Here is a 20,200-nt window from a genome sequence, read left to right on the forward strand (position 1 = left end):
TTTGTCTATTTGGAATGTCTTTACGTGGTCTATACATGCTAGCCACAGCGCAGTGTCCCTGGTACAAACATAATAACATTAGAAATAAATCTTCTCAGCTGATTTATCACTCAAAAATCAGTGTTAAATATGTTTTGGGAATTCCGCCATTTTTCTCAAATTATCAGCTTATCAATTCTGAAAACACACACATTTTCATCTTGATTAGAAAAATTTGGCTTACATATATTAATTTAACCAAGCAAAAGTTAGCAAATTAGTAGGCTGGGATGGACACAGGAGAGCTACTTGCAGTTAGTTGGAGAGCTAGAATCAGCTCACGGACTACTCGCTGGAGAAGCATGTTTTAGACTAACTATACTAGCTCGTTGGAAACGAGTGATGGTGAATATGGTAGTCCAAAGGCTTTCGGCACTGTAAAATTGGTGCTGAAGCCTGATTGTAAACATGGAGCCCAACATTGTTTTTCACTGCGGTGGGTGCTGTGCTGTTGTCCTCAGCGTCAAGGGATCTGACTTATTTGCCTGCCTGCCTGTGCACGCCAGTGTCTCACGTGAATGCACACAGTAATAAGACAAAAATGCCATCACTCACACTGCTTAACATTGCAAACAAATGGCTGCCTGGTAGGCTGCTCTAAAATGTGAGCCAATAGCTGAAAGGAACTGACCCTTGCCTACTCTATGTATGCGCGCCTGAAGGTTGATACAAAATGTGAATGGCAAATCAAGCAACAAATGGCTGAAGAGGGCTGACCAAAAGCCCTTCACCACCTTCTGCGGACTTCCTTTACAATCACTCTTCAAAGCTTTGACTCCCAGCCAGCCCAATATTCCAGACCCCCGAGATTCTCCTACCATTTATGCTTTCATTAAACACACACTGAATAATGGCAAGGGTGTGTAGAAGAGAACATGCATCCTTGCTGAGATATGAGACTGAATCAGATACATGAAATGCATGACAGTCATAAGTCACACCTATGAACAGTGGCTACTTGCAGCAACAACTGCAAGCTAGGTTTTTCCTTTATAAGTTGTGCTTTTGTGAAATTGTCCAGTGACTGAGTACCTGCTATTATGGAAAACTTTTGGATGTTTTTTTTGTGCAGTCAGAACAAGCATTGGCAAAGTTAATAGATTGCGCCTTTGGGACCTATTGGCTTTTCCAATAGCTTTTAGCCACACTGTACAGCATTTATGATGCTGTACAGTCTGGCTAAAAAAAAAAAAAGGTACTATAATGCACCAGTCATGTCATTTTGTAGATGCGCATACAATGTATGCATGAATCTACTAAAGGAATAATACAAAATAAGTAGTGTGAAAGTGTTTTTTAAAGCGCAGGGGGAGGAAAGCAGCACAGAGGGCACGGGTGGAAGGAGGATCATATGGAGTTAGGGTTGGGGAAGCAACATGGGGAGCGGAACAACATGGAGGGTGGGAGTGGGAAGGAGAATCAATAGCCAAAAGTGAAGAAGGGCGCAAGTGTGGGGAGGCAACACAGAGGGCAGGGGTGGGGAGGAGAAACAATGCGTGAGAGAGGAGGATTGTGAGCATGTGGGGAAGCAGTATGGAAGGCAGGGTGGGAAAGAGAAGCAATGGGTTAGACAGTACCTTGGAGCAGGCGTGCGAGAAGTACACAGGTGAAAAAGCAACCAGAAGGAGTACACAAGGGAACTCAAGATGCTGGTGGGTGGGGAGAAGCACACGGGTGACAGAGAGCAACATGGAGTGAAGGAGGAGAGAAGTACATCAGGGAGGCAGCTGGAAAACACATGCACAATCGGACTGCCTAACCCAAAAGAAAAAATAGCTCTTTAAAAGCAAGCAGTGGAAGCATAGAAGCCAGTCAATCGGAAGAGATACTAAAGAGGCTATGCTCTATTGAAGGGATACACACAAGATTGACAAGCTGAGACACAAATAAGAAGCAGGCAAATGAGAGTGACAGGAAGGTCAACCAATGGTAAGCAATGGGTGAGCTTGAAGCCCTAAATGTTTTGGCAAGCTCACATTATGTCATTTGCAACAAGACATATCTGCTGTCTGGCCGGTTCACCCTAAACACGGGCCTGCAAAGGTCAATGTTGGAATGCAGAAAATATATTTCGTACCTTAAAGTGATATAGTTTAGCCGTTTACCAGGATTTAGCTTGAGTAAGGGACCTCACAAGATCTCTCCTCCCGGTAGAGTCAGAGCAAAGTTGTTTGGGTAGGCTGGTGCTCCTAGGATGACCAAATAAAACAATTAAGAGTACAGAACCTCTGCTCTAAGGCCTTCCCTATGTCACTAAGCTCGGTGCTTAATGGCCAAACGCAGCAGTGGTGTTCCTAGATTTGAGTTCACATGTATCCTAGAGAATGCATCACTCCTAATTTGACCTCTGATGAAGATCAAAACTGAAATAACTATCTGAATGGCCACCACAACCTCAATCTATGCTCCAGCAAGGATAGGGGCAAGTAATCACCAAGAACAACAAGGATTCTCCATAGGCCTTTAAATGAAATCAGGGAACAGGGGTTGTACAGCGTGGTGTAGAGTCTGGGAAATGTTTATTGTATGAGTTGTACTGTACTATATAAACTGCCTAGCATGGTGTGTTAGTGCCAACAAACTGCAACCAAGCTGCCACTCTTTGCTACTTATTTTCTTCTCGGTTCCCGCCCTATGTTATGCGTCTTTACCAGTTCCTCTCCAAACATCCACACCATTTCTAGTCGCTGCTCTTCTCTACGTTCAGTGTGTGCCTCTGTCGATCTTCTCTATGCTTATTTTGGGCCTTCTATACACACCTGCTTTTCCAAGTTGTCAGTGGCCACTGCTGTCATTTGAGTGTCGGGAGATTCCAGAAGCAGTGACATTCAGGAACTGACTTCTCATCACAACTTATTATCATAAGAAATTTGTAATTTCATAAGTATTCAGTTTCCCCCCAGATAATTGTCATGAGAGGCTTTCAGTGATAAAAGGGAGTTAAAAAGGAAAACTCCTATGACACAACAAGGAGCTGTGACTATGCACCCAGACTATGAACCGAGACATATACAGGTTGGGCTATTTCTTTGGGAGACAGCTGGGCCTGTGATCAGACAAGGCACTTCGTGGTTAGTTTACTGCTAGTGTACATACCTCAGCTGTGTTTATACTGTAGTGAGTATTTTTACTTCAATACGTCTTTCCTTTAGGTCAATCATGCCGGAAACACACTACAATGCAGATCATGAGGTGGCTGAGCCTGGACTGGTCTCCTTTGTCCTCCATTTCCCCTGTCCCAGTTCTACCTTCTCCAATCCTTGTGATATTCGTGAGCAGAGTTTTGGAGTAAGATGGAGTTGAAACTTAGTGCTGCTTCCCAGCGTGAACCAGGTCATTGTAACAACTGCACTGCAAAGTATTACCGTATTTTCTGGCGTATAAGACGACTTTTTAACCCTTGAAAATCTTTTCAAAAGTTGGGGGTTGTCTTATTTACCGGTGTCATTTAATAAGCAAGCTAATATAGCACAAACCCTATATTTTAAAAGGAAAAGTAGGGGGTCGTCTTATACGCCCAGTCGTCTTATACGCCAGAAAATACGGTAGGCAGTCCCAGGCTGGTCCTTTACAAAACCACTAAATAAACAAAACATAAAACTTTGGGTACCTCTATGAAGCCTCAAAATCTGACATTTAAAAGCTACTTGGCACTTTAGGTTTTATCCTAAAGTCAAACTTCTCCCCATCATCAAGGGCACAATCAGGAAGATTCCCTTTGCCTTAGAGGCAAGCGACCAGCCAGGGTATATTGTATATTTTACCATAAGCATGGAAAATATAGGTGAAATGCCTGCTGCCTGAGATAGTGATCAACAAAACAAAATGCCAATACTACTCACTGATTGGTCTAGTTAAACAGAATAATGTAACCACAATTATCCTGAATGGACTACTCGTTCAGTCCTGATTGAATCTCACAAATGTAAGTTTATTTTTAGTTATTTCATATTAAACCATTAATTTTTTGACAGTTTTTCAAATACTCAAAAAAATGAAAGACATCCTATTTACACTGAAAGAGTAGTCCATTCAGGATAATTGTGGTTACATTATTCTGTTTAACTAGACCAATCAGTGAGCAGTATTGGCATTTTGTTTTGTTGATCAGTATTGAGGTGTGGCCTTACTGCGTTATAGCCAAACCCGTTATAGCCAAACCCTTGTTGTTTATCGGTCCTGCCTGAGATAAGCACTGTAGTAATTTCTAAGTAAACAATGTTCACACACCTGGAAACTTGCAAGTGATCATGTAGTGTAAATTTCGGAAGCAAATAACCTGTTATGGAACTATTACCTCCTTGTCAGACCTCCACGTCCCAGTGCTTACGAACGGGAGCGTCAGCTCCCCCTGTGGATATCCTCAAGCACAAAAAACACTGCTCCCATCCCATCCCTACCCTCCAGACCACGCCCACATCTTGTGGAACAAAATCCCTGATCTTACCTCCGAAAATCCGCCACTTGGAGTTCACCTCACACATTTGTGTACCATGAGCGCTTGGGGGTGGGAGTGTGTTGGGACAGTTTTGGGGACGCAGTGTTGCCTTCTGTGCAGGAGGTGTAACAGTGCTGCTTGCTGCTTATAATAAAGTATGTTCTGCAGCTGTGGTGTTTGAAGCCGATTTGTTTGCTTGGGTATCTGCTCACGTATGTAAGGACTGGGACAGGGAGTTCTGATGAGGAGGGAATGGCCGGTTACTCACTAGTAATGGTCATTACTCTGAGTCTTAGCCCTCCCCATCACAGTCCTGGTTCTCATCCCTCCCTCCCTGGGTTCCGCTTCGTGTGCTTTGGTTTACAAGAAGTCAGGAGTTATGTTCCACAGGATGTGGTCTTGGCCTGGAGGGTAGGAATGGTAACTGTTTTTTTGGGGGGGGTTGAGGATGTCTGCAGGGGGAGCTGATGCTCACCTATGTAAGAACTGTCACGGGTAGGTCTAAGACTTGGAGTAATGAACATTAATGGTAAGTAACTGGCCACTCTCTTCTAACAAGACTGACAACGTAAAACGAGCCCCTGTGTTGCCTGAGTGACTGAAAGAACTTTTTCCATTGGAGACGCATTTGCACAGCATGCACATGCACTAATTCTGCTGAAAAGCATTTATTACTAACTGTACAGACTAATATCTTTAATCAAATGTATCGATTTGCTCTTTTGTGTACCTGTGATTGCACAATTATTGTTAACTTTCAGATTGTATTCACAAATCTGGAAAATAATTCAGCCGTTCTTTCAGAAGCATAATGCGTTTGCCAAACACCCAGCACAACACTCCACCCGCCGCCATGGAGGGGCTGCACAGCTCTTCTATACACATCTCTTCATTAAACAGTACTTTTTTACAATCTATGCCCTGGGGGACTTGTCAAAAAAATCCTGCCAGTCTAGTGACTATCACAACACAGGCACATAAAAGGGCTCTTCCCCCTGTTCTCAGGCGCCCGGGATTATAGCGCACAAAGAGACCTCATCCTTCCCGGCTTCACTGGGGGAGGGTGGGCTCATGGGGCCGGTGCCCATCTTGTACATGCCATGGCCCCCCTTGTGCCCTCCCACTGGTGAAAATCGCAGCCAGCAAAAACAGGCAATGTCCTCTCAGCCTGGGGCCAGGCACATTCTTCCAGTTTACATTTCATATTTTAATTACTGTTGCATTCTCCAAGAATTTTTATTTTGCCTGGATGTTGCGTTTCTGTAGTTTTTCATGCAACACATTACTCGTATACTGAGTGCAGTGCTCCTACATAGCTATGTAAGTTCAGGTCATGCGTGGGCCACGACAGAGAGCTGTGTTGTTCAGGCCAGACTCAGTGTGAATTTCTCACAATGCCTGTCAGTGGGTCATACATGCCCACACGATCCTTGGCCTCTATAAAACACACAGAGCAATGCACATGTGTGTCGTTTGTAATTGTGATCACATGCAAATGTGCGTGAGGAACATATAAAACGGTCAAAATATTGACAGGCTGAAAGTTAAAGACGATGTATTTGACGCAACTGCGGCGCAAACAATGCGCCCGATTTACAACGTGACGCATCTAGGAGATGCGTCACGTTGTAAAGCCCTGCGCCATAAGGAGGCGTTCCTGCGCAGGGGGGGTGGGCGGGGGGGCGTTCCTGCGCAGGAACGCCTCCTGAAAGTGGCTGAGTGAAATCTATGAGATTTCACTCAGTCACTTTCAGGCCAATGCTGCGTCAGTCTTGATGCAGCATTGTGTAGATGGGGCACCCCCCGAGCCTTGCTGGAGCTGCGTCGCGCTTGCGACTCAACTCCAGCAATGCGCCACATTTCCGGCACAGATGCGTCACGCATCTGTGTCGTTTTTGCACCATGGTGCGCCGCATTATAAATGCGGCGCACCATGGGTGGCGGAGCTGAGGCGCACTTTGGCGCACGTTAACCAGCGCATCCCTGGGGATGCGCCAGTTAACATAAATCAGCCCCACCCTTTTAAAGACGACTCAATATGAAGGCCTTGCACCACTGGTACGTCACTTTTTCCCATTTTAAAAGTGACGCACCGGCGTAAGACCTTCATAAATAAGGCACGAGTCAAGCACTGCTAAAAATCAATAGCGCCATCGCACAGATGCTATTGGTGCAATCAGCGCTCGCGCTGCTGCTGTCCAATGTGTAGCGCGTGACAGGCATTGATAGGTAAGACGTGCTCTTTGCTCACTCGGCAGTCGGCACGCGCCTGTCAGTCAGGATGCAGACAAGGGTGAGGGACAGAAAGAAACTGCTGACTCAGGCTTTGCCAAATGGCTTCAATGGCAACGACCGGAGCGCGCGCGGTAATTAACAGCCAGCTGCACGTCTTGTCACGGGGCCAGATAGGCCATGCGTCATTAGGTGTCACTGAAGCGAAATGCCACGCAGTCCTGTGATGGTGGAGGTGAGCGAGCACATTAAAAACGGCCAGTGTGTGACATAAAACAATGCACTTTCTGCTAACGATGCATTCGACAAACAATTACAGAGCAGGCACTGTGACCCGCGCCTCACATTTCGTGACACTGATTGTTATTACAAATTCCTGCTTTCTGGGTAAAGGGATAGGCCGGGCTGTGGCAGCAGGAAACATGAAATGTGTATGTACGAAGGGCAGAGAGGGGAGAGTTAGGATGAATAATAGGAGACGGCCATTAGAAGCGAATAACCCTTCCACAGCCTGCACGCGCGCAATTATATTTTTGCCAGCATTTCATTTTCAAACGACCAATTTATTATGCTCTTTTAATTTTCCCTCCTTAGAGTGGAGCGTCCCAAGCTTCGCATCACTCACGTCTCTCTGCATACCACCTACCCCCCTCCCTAAGCCAAAGACTTCCCTGCCCAGCAGCCCTCGTGTTTCTGTGGCTGTTCTTTCTGGGCGCAGATGCCCCTGTGCTCTGCAGCCTCCATTCCTCTGTCTAGAGCCCACTTTCTGTACAAACGATCACCTACTGTGCTATAATTTGGCATGGCAGGCATTATTACATCACGCCTCGTCAGTAGTAGTAAGCACTGTATTAATATAATTTAACATTACATGTACCTAGACCTGAGTGCTGCTTTTGACACGGTCTCCCACGGCCTTCTAATGGAACGGTTGGGGGAGGTGGAGGGACATGGGAGTGGATTAAACATTTTCTGGATAATAGATTCTTTCAGGTTCTACAGCATCCTTTTAAATCCAGAGTCTGTCCTCTGTCTCAAGGGGTGCCGCAGGGTTCAGCTCTTAGCCCTACCCTATTTAATATCTACATGCGCCCCTTGGCAGATTGTGCTGAGACATTTGGTAAAACTGGTGTCATATACTGATGACATACATTTAATCGTTACCCTGGAGCAAAAGGAGGCAGGAACGTCATCTGATTTTAAGGTATGCCTGGTGGAACTTGCCAATTGGATGAAGCTCAGCTGACTGTAGCTGAATGCGGGAAAGACGGAGGTGATGGTAGCTGTTAAGCAGCATTCTCTTTGGTCACATTTATGGTGGGCGGAGGAGCTGGGACCAACTCTGATCCCTAAGGCGAAGGTCAAGAATGTGGAAGTATGGTTCAACGACACCCTCTCTTACTCAGAGCAGATATCAGCTGTGGCTGGTGCTTGCTTTGGCATTCTTAAAATGTTGCAAAAAATCCTGGATCTACTCCCATTAGATGCCAGACATACCATTGTACAGGCCTTTGTTACATCCCGTCTAGATTATTGTACCCAGGGGTGACCCAAAAAAATCTGTACATCCTGCAGAACGTTCAGAATGCTGCAGCTCAGCAAATTCTGAATATTTCTAGGCGGACTTCGGTGGGGAGGCCTTGAGGAAATTACACTGGATCCCCATACAGGCCAGAGTTACCTTTAAGGCCTTGTGTTTTAGCCGCAGGATCTTCAACAAGAAAGGTCCTAGCTTCTTGCACCCCCTTCTAACCCCTATAGACCTGCATGTTGCCTGAGATCCTTGGGCACGGCAACGTTGATTGTGCCTAAGGTTCGGAAGGTACGGCTGGTGGGAGCTCTTCTGGCTTCCTTGCAGCTAAGGCCTGGAATGACCTCCCTGTTGAATTAAGGATTTGCCCGTCTGAGTCTCTGTTCTGGAAAAAACGTAAATCGTGGCTCTTCCAGCATCCCCCTGGTGGCCGGAAATAGGCCTTTGTAGCGTTTCTCTGGGGGGACCCAGGCTGTAGGGCGGGTGGGTGGCTCTGGCCAGTTATCAGCTACTATCGGTGTTCTAGCGTGGGGACACTCCATTGGAGAAACCAGGCACTCTATAAGCTGTATAATAACAATTACCTGAGTTTTCTATGCATACTTGTAAAAAACCTAGACCCAGACTTACTATGATTTTGCAACAGTGTTATGTCCCTTTTGGGGCACAGCCTCAACGTAAAATTCTTCTTGCCATGTATTAAGGCACACAAAGCCACTTTCAATGGCCTTTGTGTGGTTTATTAAATACAAAGTAATGCATGTGGCGTGGCCAAGCTGACGACCAAGATGACAGGGTAGCTCTGTACCTCTGCCGTCCTTCCCAACATCCTGGCCATATCCTGGAAATAAGAACAACCATCCTCAGCTTAATTGATGGTGTTTGATACCGGAAGGCAACCACCAGATAATTGTGCAAATCTGATGCTTGGGGCTGTAGCGGAGCTCAAGAAAGAACGATCAGCATTTGCAGTGGGTTGCGCCAAAGCTGTGGCTGGCGTGGATCAACTAGCTGACCGCCACTGATGATACCGAGACCTTGCGAGAGTGGTGCCCCCGTGTGCTGCTAGATCAGCATGAGTCTGGCGGACGGAGGCCGGCCCAGATCGGAAAGGTCCTAAGGCGAAATGTGGAATAATTAAAGCTCAGCCCCCACTGAACTCTTGCCCTGCCCGCGGAGGCTAAAATATTCAGAAAAACAATATTTGCATGGATATGGAGTGAGATTGAGCCGACAAGAAAGCAGGAGCTTTTATTTCTACAGTTTAACCTAAATTGAAAACCAAACACGCATTGAAAGCGAGGGGTGGAGGAGAAGGGGGAGAACAAAGAGAGAGGGGAAACGGGACGCCCAAGGAAAGGGAGGAAAATTAAGGGCGAGCTTTCTAAACAGATGGAGAGAAGAGGGAATTAATGAAAGCTCTTTCCCAACACAAGCAGCGGTTTCTTAAAACACATAAAATGTTTTAGTTACAAGATGGCCCCTCGCGGCATGCTGCTTCTTTTGCATGTTGGAAGCTGTAAAAATCTATGCACTCAAATATTTACCAGTAGTGACTGAAGCACCGTCTGTGCGTGTGCTGACAACATAATAGTGGTGTTTTTTCTGCAACTGATCCCAGTTGGATTGGTAAAGAAAAAAAAAGCTAAAGTGGGGTTTTTTTTGTAATTTTTTTTAAGCACAAAAAAACAGTAGCGTGGGGGGAAGCAATTGGTAAAGGTATTATGAACAGGGCAGTAAATGTAGATGAGAGCACAATGTAGAGCTTGGAGGAAAAGCATACAGGCAAGAAAACTAAGTAGAGGAAACGCACACAAGTGTGAGCACATTACAGTGCCAGGAGTAACACGTGTGCAGAGAAAGAGCAACACACCTCGAAGGAGCAGAATGTAATGATAATTAAGGTTTGTAAAAACAAATAAAATGTTTTAGCGACAAGATGGCCCCTCGCGCATGGCGCTTCTTTTGCATGTTGGAAGCTGTACAAATCTACGCACTCAAATATTTACCAGTAGTGACTGAACATTTACAAACTGCAAATGCCTAAACACGCTATTCTTTTGAAAATACATTTGCTGCAGCTGCGAAGCCCGTACCTTGTAGGCGCCCATGGGACCTGTGCATGGGGGTGTTGGGCGAGAGGGAGGAGGTCGGGCAGAGCAGGGAATGGCTGCGGGAGGAGGAATGAGGAAGCGTTGCCGTTTGATTGAGAAAGGCTCCGTTTGTGCTCAGAGGATGGGGGTGGGCTCATAATGCGAAGCAGGGGGGGCGCAAAAACAGCTTCAATGAACGTGCTGCACCACACAAAACAAAAGAAAGGCGCCGCAGCTCAATAAGTTTGTTTACCCACTCTTCTGTTTAAAGTGTGCGCCTTGTTATAAATAAAGCGCGGTATGAGTTCTGGGTAAAATGAAATGTTTTTTTTAAAAAGCAGTCGCAGTGTTAAAGAAAAGCACGGTGTGCGGTTTGTAAAAACAAATAAAATGTTTTAGCTACAAGATGGCCCCTCGCGTCTTGCCGCTTCTTTTGCATGTTGGAAGCTGTAAAAATCTATGCACGCAAATATTTACCAGTAGTGACTGAAGCACCGTCCGTGCGTGTGCTGACAAAATAACAGTCGTGTTTTTTCTGCAACTGATCCCAGTTGTATTGGTAAAGAAAAAAAAAGAAAAAGTGGTTTTTTTTGTAATTTTTTTTAAGCAAACAAAACAGTAGCATGGGGGGAAGCAATTGGCTAAAGGTATTATGAACAGGGCAGCAAATGTAGAAGAGAGCATAATGTAGACCTTGGAGGAGAAGCATACAGGCAAGAAAACAAAGTAGGGGAAAAGCACACAAGGGCTAGTACATTACGGTGCTTGGAGAAACACGTGTGCAGAGAAAGAGCAACAGACCTCGAAGGAGCAGAATGTAATGATAATTAAGGCGAATGGTTCTGCGACTTACAGAATCCTTCAGATGGCAAATGGTAATCACTTTCGCGGCCACTTTGATGTTCTCAGTGGCCGCGCGGCTCACTGAGAACATCAAAGCGGCCGCGAAAGTGATCACGCAGGTTGACAAATGGTGCGTGCGCCCGGCGCACATGCACTGTACCCGATCTGCCTGAAGACTTTGGGAGCACTTTTAAAAGCCCCTTACTAAATATCTCGCATAGCATCGCTTACACGATAGCTAGGCGAGACCTAAAAAGGGATGATGGCACACATGGGTGGACTTTGGGATTTTTAACAAAGCATCAAGGCCCCCTACTTCAATAGAGTGAAAAGATAGATCAGAACTAAATTGGTTCTTTAATTAAACAATTGCAAGGGACACAGAAGGGTGTGACTATCATAAACCATCCATAACCCTGCCACCTCTACCATCATTCCTTGACTGTATGCTTGTCTTCGACCCTGTGCATCACTCCGCAGACTTTTTAGGCTAAATGTGCGCTATAGAAATGCCATATACCTACATACATTTGTGTATATATATATATATATATATATATATATATATATATATATATATATACACACAAACACAATCCAGTCCTTAGAAAATAATCACACTGGAGCCGTCGCCACAGATTTGAAAATGATTTAATCCTTTACAACGGGATACACCCGACGCATTTCGCTGTTGCAGTCACAATGTCTTGGTCAAAGTCATATGACGTCTTGATATAAGTCAGTCTTGGTTAAAGAAATGTATCAAAACATGAATACATTCTTTATTTCTTCTCTTTTTATCAATGTCACCTTGGCACCTCTCACTAACTGCATTAAATAGTAGTTTTTCCTTCCCGGTTAGGCTCTCCTTTGTTGATGTCTTGGCTTTCTATACTTCCATTCAGGTTCCCTGCTGCTTTTCCATTTACACTTAGCACCTATCACTCTTTTGTATTTTATTATACACACTGTTGTCCTTTATCCTTCACTTGTGCAGTTACCACACGCTTTCCATTTAATCCACAATATGAAGCTACAAACACTTAACTTAGTGCTGAAGTTCTGTTCATGCTCAAGGGCCGAAAGTCCATCATAAAAAATATGCCTGCAGATAACCTTTAAAGGACTGTTGCATATTTCTGATGACGTATCTATACTTATATCTATGTATATGTGTACATATATATCTATATCTATGGTCTGAACTGTATTATGAAAGGAAATATGAGGTTAATGGGACACCTTGTGAACTCCGCTATGTAACCACACTGCCTGCAGGATACAATCGAACAGAGAGTGCAAAACTAATTATGTTATGTACACTCGTACACAATAAATCAATATCTTCGGGCTGCACTCAAAATTAGAAAATACATTCAGTAATAAGTATAGATTATAATTCTTCTAGTAGAAAGAGCTTCAGTGTGATGAGCCATATCCCAAAGGCTAGGAGAAAAACCCACAGACTCGGAAAGAAAAGTCACAAGAGGGAAAGCAGGATTTCCAAGAGGCTGGAAGTCAGTGGGTCAAAACGTCGAGAAAGAGTCCCCCGGTACTTTCGTACTCATGCAATTGATCGTTCAACTTGTATATCATTTTCTCAAAGTGGGTCTAAGTAATAATAGCTTCGGATGAGTCACTGAGCCGAGGTGGAGTGCATGATTTCCACTTCCTGAGGATGCATAATTTAGCCGTTGCCAAAAATGGGACAGCCATCATATCTCATGAAGTGTGATATCTTCCAGCCATCCTGTTAGAAATGGGATTTCTGGTCTCACCCTAGTTTGGGGGCGAATGCAATGTGCGTTCTATTGAACTCAGGGCATAGAGATCCAGCAACAGTGGCCTCTCCAAAAACCTTCATCAATATTGAGATATTCAATTCTACTGTGATTTTGTAGAAGTCGATGGGGAAAGTCATTATCTCTAGGTGCTTTCAATGGCATGGTCTTGACAACTTCCAATATTTCTTCTGATGTGAACTTATTCTCCAGAGACTCTCTCGGAGCGGTTGTAAATTGAGGGATCTGGAGGCGGCTCAGACAGGCGTCTGGCTCGGAGACATTCAACCCGGCGTCCGAAGTATATAATTGAGTATAAAATGCCGCAAATTCTCCAGTTATTTCATGAGGATTCAACAGTAGCCATCCTAAAGAGATAATTATAGCTCGTGTAGAAGAGTTTCCCTCTCTCTGCTTCAATCAGAAGCCTATCTCTCCATTCCCTATTGAACTGTTGCATTATACGGTCCTCAGCAGCACCAGCACCTCAGCACAGCCCTCGGGGTGGCCACAATCCAACATTGAAACAGGAGCAGCAGAGGTGGCTTGTAGCGGGAGCACAGAGATGCCATCAGGAGCTGCAAACTCGCTGGAAGCCATCTTAGGTGTTGAGGGATACTTCCCTCAGTCACCGGGCATCAAGAAACCGTCAGGATGCCATGGGAGCCCACATAAATAACTGTAGACACTCGCCCATAGATGATACAGGTAGCTAGGCCCCAGAGCCCTCTGAGAAGTCGGCCACTGCACTACTGGCCAAGCTCTGCTCCCGGTCATACAATTCTGATCTGAATCGCATAGAGAGAACTCAACTTCATCCAAAGGGGGCACAGGAGAGACTCTGGCCTGATAAAGTTTAAATGACATGGGGTCGCATAGTGCACCTCAGCCACAATTTGTACCCGAGTGTAATAAAAAGCAATCGTTTCTGAATGGGTGCTCATGAAATATTTGCATGCTGTAAAGAGAGTACCAAACAAGCCTGAGCCACTACACTGGCATTAGGGGTTTATCCAACACAAGAAAATGTTGGGACACAGTGGCAAAATGGTTTATTTTCAACCAAATGTCCTTACCATTGTGTGCAATGGCAAAGGGAATGATTGCTGTTAAGACATGCTGTTTCACGTGGCCTTTCATTTCCCCGTCATTGATAATCACTTCTATGCCTCACTACCTTTTATTTTTTAGTCCAGCTCTCTCTTGCACTATAACGGAACAGATTCTTGTGAGGCGTAAGTTGGGAAATTAAAATATGAAACAAATCTCAACACTGCAAGGTATTCATGTAAGCTCACCAGACTGTACAGGCTGCAGTGGCGGTGGCAGAGCTCAGGCTATGGAACAGAAGGATTGCATTAATCCTAAAGTGGATGACGTCTGACAGCAGCAGTGATTAGCACTCAAATATCAACCCTAAACATATTGTTTCCAAATGTAATCATTGTATTGCAGGAAAATACACGTTTTGCTATCAAATACAAATTACCTATTATTGAAAAAAAAAAGCTTAGTGTGCCAGTACAAAATCTTATAATCTTTATGGAAAAAACTATATTTTTGGCTACAACTAATAGATTGTCATTTTAAATCCATATAATCCTGCATATTATTTAGACATTTTCACCCATTATTCAAATGTTCTATTGCCACACAAAGACTCTGCCAGACACCACCATTTCATGCAAAAGATACCTGTAATATGCAAATAATTATCACCAGTATTTTTGAGTACACAATAACCCATGACTGACCACCATCATGCTAATAGATGATCACACAATGTAAAGAATTATGGAAGGGGCAGCATTCTACTAGGAATAGCCTTCATCGTGCCATGAATGCCCATAATATACCAACATTAACTACGATTATGCTAGAACCAGCATTATACCATGTTTGTGCACCTTCATGCTTTGTATCCCCACAATATGCCAGGAAATAAGATTATTACTTGCAATCCACAGTTTGGGATATTTGCTTATATGGGACTCCAACTAATAATCCGCCAGGTTTGCCCAATTTTTCTTCGAACAATACATTTCGCAGGATCATTGTTAGAAATAGAGAAATTAATAAATCCTGTATGCTCCTAATACTTATCTGGATCAAATAGATTATTGGCAATAGTTCCGAAAGAAAATCCTTTATTTTGGCCCGCCATATTGCGGATTGTTTACTGGAGAATACTGGCAACATAAGTTCTACTTCTTGGATGGGAAGCAAAATAACACAGATCCCCAAAAAAGGCTTGAGGTGATGAGCAGAAAACTACAGACTAAAACCTCTGCTTGACATGGACTGGGAGGTTTTGCTATGCTTGGGTAGATGAGATTGACATGCATCTGTGGGAACAAATGTGTTGTAGGGCGAAACACAGTGAACGTGAATAAAGGCAAAGTAATGATGATTTGCAAGGAAACCTGACACCTTCATTGGATTGTGACTAGCTAGCCCATTGGAGCAGTCAAGGGATACCTGGGTGCTAATGCTACATCCTTCCTGTCTTCAGACTGACAAATCTCAGCACTGAAAATAAGGTGTGCAATATGAGGAGCAGGTGTGCAAAGGTGCATAGTAAGGTATAGTGTGCTATCTCCTGCCCCAATCTTAGTTGTTTTCTCAAGTATGGTTAATTCTGTTTTATGTTCTTTTGCTGTTTTTCATAGTGATAAATGTAACTGTTAAACATAGCAGAAATTGCAGAATTTAAAAAAAATATTCCTTGTCAGGAACTGTACTCCCCAAAGAGGTGTTTGGCTGGAGTTTGGCATAGCGGCAGCCGATAAACTATGTGATAAATGGAAGGTAAACTATTTTGTTAGTATGAAGGAAGCAAAGTTGGGTGGTCTTTCGCTCGTTATCGGTCGAAAAAAGTTCATTGAAACTGTTATTTTTTAAGCTAGTTTTCATGATGAGCGTAAACAAAGGTGTTGCTCAATTTGGCACTGTATTATTCCTAACATACACAAATTTCGAAACTCGACTGTATCTTGTTGATTGTATAAGTCCAACAGTTAGTTAGACGTTCCTCAATGTCGTTGTCATTATGCCAAATACCATTATCATAAGGAAAGGAGTTCAGAAATTGCAGGACGTGTGGTCTTGAAAAAAATATTCCTTTCTGGCACGAGTTCACCAGTATCTGGTCTTAAGGTATTTATTTAAGGAAGACATGATTTTAAAACTGTAGAATTGTACCACGTTGCAATGTGTTTACTTGGCATGTTTACAAGGGAGGGGTAGTGACAATTGTGCCAAGAGAATAACATTTTAGACTTAATAGTACATAAACTAGATGAGAAATTATGTCTATTTTAAAGGAAAGGCAATATTAAGAAATATATAACAGTGATTATTAATTATTGTTACAGTTTTTAGGACTTGCTTGATGCATTTTAAAAAAGGCTTATGTTTTAAAGATTTTATTCATAAATCGATGTTAGAATACATATGCTCCGTCCATCACCACCCCCTTTTGTAGTGCTTTGTTCGCCATAAGTTGGCAGGGTATGCTCAGACGTGAGTCCCTTGCTCACGTTGCCACTGGATTCAAGCAAGCCTGGCTGAAGACGGCTGGAATGCCAGAAACCGGTCCTAGGAAGCTTGTTTCCGGTCCAGGGAAGGCATGGCTTGGCAGTTCGGGCTGGACTGTTCCCATGAGGCACAGGGTCAGACTGATTTGCATATGGCCATGTCTGAACTGGGGTGGCAGAGTGGGTTAAAGAACGGTGATGGATTAAACCCAGATCTGTTGACTGGGTGTGAGTGTTTGATTGGTTCAGATGCTCCGTCCATCACCACCCCCTTTTGTACCGCCTTCTCCTTCCCTTACTGCACAACCCCAGACCACATCAAGTGCTAATTTCCTAATCAAAGGAGAATTACGCGGGCCATAAAAACCTTTTCTGGACTGCTGCTTCCATTATTAATATTATCTGCAGAGCAGTAATTAGGATATTAAATCAATTCATAAAGAGTTTGTGGACAGAGTTAAAATGACAACTTAAGGGAAATACATATAAACAACTTATGGAAAAAAATACAAAAAATAACAGAAATTACATTTCAGCTCTAAATGTTAGGTTCTAATTCCGATTACTAGGCACATTACTTTCCATGAGCTCAGCTCAAAAAATGCTTCTCGGCCGACAGCTTTTACATCACTTCCAGAGAATTCCACCATCCCTGTGGGGGAGGTAGCTTGCCTGCACTTTCAAAACAAATGAATGATGCATACATACGGATAATATCTAAGTGAAAGTGTTTTAAAAATAGACATGGTGTTTTAAAGGTTGAGACGACTCAAAAATGAGCTTAATTCCGACTCAGGGCCTTTTGCGATACAGTTCTGCATTGCAAGGAAAGACTACAAGACCTCCTCAGCTTCATCTCTACACTCCTCAGTCTGCAAACAGCAGCTGATCTCACTATTTTTTAGGTCTTGCTTGCTAGCGCTGGTACCAATTCTTTACAAAATACATAGGGGCAGATTTACAAACGCCCTGTGCCGCCCCTATGTCACTTTTCGTGACGTACTGGTGGTGCAGGGGGCTCCTCCATATTTACAAGGAGAGGAAAAGCCACCCTGAGTGACTCTTCCTCTCCTCGTAAATATGGCCCATTCACACGCAGCACTGTGTGTGGAAGGGGCGTTCCTTGGGTGTTCCCAGACAACACCCATGGAACAAGACACATCTCCAGATTTACGAGAAATCGTAAATCTGGAGATGCGTGTGAATGTTACGCCACGAGGATAAATGTTTTCATTTCTCCTCGTTTTTTCCTCTTTCAATGCTTGCTGCATTCTACAGCACGCATTGAAAGAGTAAAAAGCCTCTTGTGATTGTTTTTGTGCAGGAAGGTGCCCCTTCCTGCACAAATACAATCTCCCCACGACGCAGGCATCCTTGCACCGTGGTGCAAGTGTGACTGCGCCGGCGCATGGCTGCAGTTTTTGCACCAACTCAGGAGAAGCACAGAGATGTGACTTATTCTTGTAAATATGTTGCATCTCTGTGCTTTACAAACTAACGCAGCACGGCGCAGCAAAATGACTTGCTGCACCGTGCTGCGTTACTTTGTTGTAAATCTGCCCCTTAGAGTGGGCTTTGACTCTGCTTGGGAGTGATAGCCCCTTACATCTCATGCTATTGGCTGTGTGATGTATCATTCCATCTCCTAGGAGGTGAATTCATTACAATGCTTAAGTGACCAATTTACATCTTAAAAGCACACCAAATATTTGCACATTAAACTGTTATTTCATGCATGCATTCTCTGAAGAAAGAGATTCTTTTTTGATGTGTTCTTTTCACAGCATTAGGCTTTTAGCTGGGAATCGTGTGTAAATTGTGCACACATATATGTTTCACACACACGCATTTACAAGCAAAAGGACACACAACCCAGCTGTTTCAAATAAAACAAGCATTGGCAAACCATTAGGCCATGTTTTAAAGTGGCAATGCATGAAAAAACAGACATGAACAAATGCAGTTTGCATGCATTATCACTTTAACGCCACACCTAACTACAAGGACGTTACTTGTTTAAAGGGCACAGTCGTATTAATTGCAAACCACGAGGTGCTAATTTTTGCGTATTCAGACATTCATGGTTAAAGTTCCTGCTGAGTATTTCACGGCTTTACAATAAGGGAAATCACAAACACCGCTGAGCAAAGAGCAGTATGAAGTGGTGTGCTCCCTTTATTCAGAATATGCACAAACAAGCTGCCCATGCAGTGCAAGCAACATAACCCAGCATGCAGCAGCCAAGTTCACTTTTACACCAACAACCATTAACTAGCCAGGGATTCCCTTGTAAACCTGCTACCCCGGTAGGAGCACAGTTACCTGGAGGCACCTGCCCCATCACACATTTTCAACCCCAGAGAGCTTACCTGCAATCAAAGTGCAGCAAAGCTCGCCCAAGGAGTACATTTTAGACACACTGAACACTCGAAGTGGTGAGATGTTTCCTAACCTGTTTCATGCGAGAAATGAAACGACGGGGAGCAGCAAGGAAAGTCAACCTCACATGTCCTGTGTCTGGACAACGATGCGCTGGCTATCACTAAAGGTTTTGGCGAAGTCCATCGGCTCTCGCCACCCCTCCAGAGGACAGACCCCTGCTGACTTAAGATTGCTTTATGTTGGGTGTTCACATTCTTCCTTACTAGCATCTTCTCAGTTCTGGATTACCAGATAGGCAAAGTAGGCCCCGGTCTTTGGGCTCCACTCCTTTTAGGGGACAACAGATCAAAATAATATTGTTTTGGTCTTGAAAGAAAATTACAATCAAGCTTTCTTAAATATTGTTTCCAAAACCCAGCAGCGGCCAGCACAGATTGGGAGTGGAGGGGCCTGGCTGGGGCTAGGGGAATCTAAAAAAAACTTACATTCTCGCCGCTTTCCCGCTCTCTCCCACGCCGTCTCGTTCTCTCTTCTCCGGGAGCCGGAAGAGTGAGCAGCCAGGCTCCCTCAGCCAATCAAAACACTGCAATGCACCATGGTGCACCATGGTGCTGTGCTCAGCCAGGGAATGGGATCCTGGGCATGTTCTCCACACAGGCTGTAATGCAGCTTGGGTGGAGAACATGCAAAGAGAGCATGACTGTTGGACCAGACAGAGAGGGACGGCCAAACAGTCATGTGCACTTAGGACTGGGCAAAAAACTCCTTGTCTGCTTTGAGAGCAGAGCAGCCCCGCCTGCCCGGCAACGCTGTGCAGCAGGAACAAATACAATGATAATAACCTCATGTTATTATCATTTTATTTGTTCTTTCTTTGGCTGCTTTGCAGCAGGGGGGCGCGCTGCTCCACCTTAGGGGAGGAGCTGCCACTGCCAAAAGATAGAAAAAAATGGATCAACTCAAAGAAACAAAAACTTGACATTCGAGACACTATAGAAATGTACCCATTAACAACATTAAATTACATAAATCAGAGACATCAGATTCACATAACAGTTTGTCTCATCTTCTGGCAGCTGTCAGTTTGTAAAGAAATCCAGTGCATAGGGTATTAGGAGATAATTTGGGAGCCGGGGGGGAGGTGACGAAATTTCAACTCTCTAGTAGTCCTGGGCGGTAAATTCCGTTCTGTGCGCGGAATTTGGGTAATTTCGAGTTCCGCGGAGAAACGCAAAATTGCCCAAAATTCTGCGTTCCGCTACTTTGCAAAATTATATGCTTTTTCACGTTCTCAAAATGCGTATTCACACAATATTTCCCCCAAG

General features: G+C 44.1%; 1 protein-coding gene across 1 annotated transcript in view; it reads right to left on the reverse strand.

Moving 5' to 3' along the window:
* The window catches only part of PDE4D (phosphodiesterase 4D), a 1,324,573-nt gene that overhangs the window by 1,235,208 nt on the left and 69,165 nt on the right, over positions 1 to 20,200 (reverse strand). The window lies entirely within an intron of this gene.

This window comes from Lissotriton vulgaris, chromosome 3_1, assembly GCF_964263255.1.
Source record: "Lissotriton vulgaris chromosome 3_1, aLisVul1.2, whole genome shotgun sequence".
Classification (NCBI taxonomy): Eukaryota; Metazoa; Chordata; class Amphibia; order Caudata; family Salamandridae; genus Lissotriton; species Lissotriton vulgaris.